The following is a 2,379-nucleotide window of genomic DNA, read 5'->3' as shown; positions in this document are numbered from 1 at the left end:
GGGGCGGGGCGGCGGTTCGCCCCGTGACTCACCCACCTTCTCCTTCCCGCTGACTCAAGGGCTTCGGGTTGCCCCGCGGCATTTCGGCGTTTGCCCGCTTCTGCCTGGTTTTGCCCAGTTTTGGCCCACTTCTGCCTGGTTTTGCCCATTTTGCCCTGGTTTTGCCCACTTCTGCCTGGTTTTGCCCATTTTGCCCTGTTTTTTACTCATTTCCACCTGGTTTTTCCCACTTTCACCTGCCTTCGCCCGGTTCTGCTCCATCTGACCCACTTTGACCCAGTATCACCCAATTCTGCCTGATTTTGCCCACTTCTGCCTGGTTTTGCCCATTTTTGGCCCACTTCTGCCTGGTTTTGCCCATTTCCCCCTGGTTTTGCCCATTTCTGCCTGGTTTTGCCCGTTTTTTGGCTCACTTCTGCCTGGTTTTGCCCACTTGCACCTGTTTTTCACTCTCTTCTGCCCGATTTTGCCCATTTTCCCCTAGTTTTGCCCAGTTCTGCCCAGTTTAACCCACTTTGGCCCAATATCACCCAATTCTGCCTGATTTTGCCTCACTTCTGGCCCGATTTTGCCCACTTTTACCCAATTTTGCCCCCTTCTGCCTGATTTTGCCCATTTTTGGATCACATTTACCCGATTTTGCCCACTTTTACCCAATTTTGCCCACTTCTGCCTGATTTTGCCCATTTTTGCATCACATTTACCCGATTTTGCCCACTTTTACCCGATTTCGCCCACTTCTGCCTGATTTTGCCCATTTTTGGATCACTTTTACCCGATTTTGTCCACTTTTACCCGATTTTGCCCACTTCTGTCTGATTTTGCCCATTTTTGGATCACATTTACCCGCTTTTGCCCAGTTCTGCCCAGTTTGACCCAGTTCCCCCCCACCCCCACCCCAAGGTGGCCCTCAAGAGGTCAAGAGACGCCATGAAGATGCGGGGGAGGGGTTTATTGGGGTGGGAGGTGGGTCTGGGGTGGGGTCAGTCCATCCATGGTGGGGTCCGTGGTGGGCTTGGTCCATCCATGGTTGGGTTGGTCCACCCATGGAGAAGTCGGTCCATCCATGGTGGGAGCTGTGGTGGGCGTGGTCCATCCGTGGTGGGCTTGGTCCATCCATGGTTGGGTTGGTCCATCCATGGTTGGGTTGGTTCATCCATGGTGGGGTCCATGGTGGGCTTGGTCCATCCATGGTGGGCCTGGTCCATCCATGGAGAAGTCGGTCCATCCATGGTGGGAGCTGTGGTGGGCGCGGTCCCTCCGTGGTGGGCTTGGTCCATCCATGGTTGGCTTGGTCCACCCATGGAGAAGTCGGTCCATCCATGGTGGGAGCTGTGGTGGGCGCGGTCCCTCCGTGGTGGGCTTGGTCCATCCATGGGCGGCCTGGTCCATCCATGGAGAAGTCAGTCCATCCATGGTGCGGTCTGTGGTGGGGTCAGTCCATCCGTGGTGGGCTTGGTCCACCCATGGTGGTCTTGGTCCATCCATGGTGGGATCTGTGGTGGGGTCAGTCCATCCGTGGTGGGCTTGGTCCACCCATGGTGGGGTCAGTCCATCCATGGTGGGCTTGGTCCATCCATGGAGAAGTCGGTCCATCCATGGTGGGTTTTGTGGTGGGTCACTCTGGTCATTGTGGGGTTGGTGGTAGGTTCAGTCCATTCGTGGTGGCATCAGTCTATCCATGGTGAGATCCGTGGTGGGTTGGAGTGTCCATGGGTCAATCCAGCCATGGTGGGGTCAGTCCATCCGTGGTGGGGTCAGTCTGTCCATGATGGGGTCAATCTGTCCATGATGGGGTCAATGCAGTCCATGGTGGGCTTGGAGTGTCCGTGGTGAGCTCAGGCCATCCATGGTGGAGTCTATGGTGGGGAAGGTCAGTCCATGGTGGCCTTCATTGGTCCTTGATGGGGTCAGCCCAACCATGACAAGGTCCATGGTGGGGAAGGTCAGACCATGGTGGGCTTCACCAGTCCTTGATGAGGTCAACCCAACCATGACGAGGTCCATGGTGGGGAAATCAGTCCATAGTGGCCTTCATTGGTCCTTGATGGAGTCAACCCAACCACGATGGGGTCCATCATGGGGTGGTCAGTCCATGGTGGGCTTCATCGGTCCTTGATGGGGTCAACCCAACCATGATGAGGTCCATGGTGGGGGACATCAGTCCATCTGGGATGGTGTTGGTGGATCTGCTGTAGGGTTGATCCCTTCTTGGTGGCTTCAGCTTGTCCATGGTGGGGGGTCAGATGGTGCCTGGTGGGGTCTGTGGTGGGGTTGGTGGGTCTGTGGTGGGGTCAGTAGGTCTTTGGTGGGGTTGGTAGGTCTTTGGTGGGGTCGGTGGGTCTTTGGGGGGGTTGGTGGTTCTTTGGTGGGGGTGGT

The sequence above is a fragment of the Charadrius vociferus genome, unplaced genomic scaffold, assembly GCF_000708025.1.
Source record: "Charadrius vociferus isolate BGI_N301 unplaced genomic scaffold, ASM70802v2 scaffold2086, whole genome shotgun sequence".
Lineage (NCBI taxonomy): Eukaryota > Metazoa > Chordata > Aves > Charadriiformes > Charadriidae > Charadrius > Charadrius vociferus.
This window is presented reverse-complemented; position numbering follows the sequence as displayed.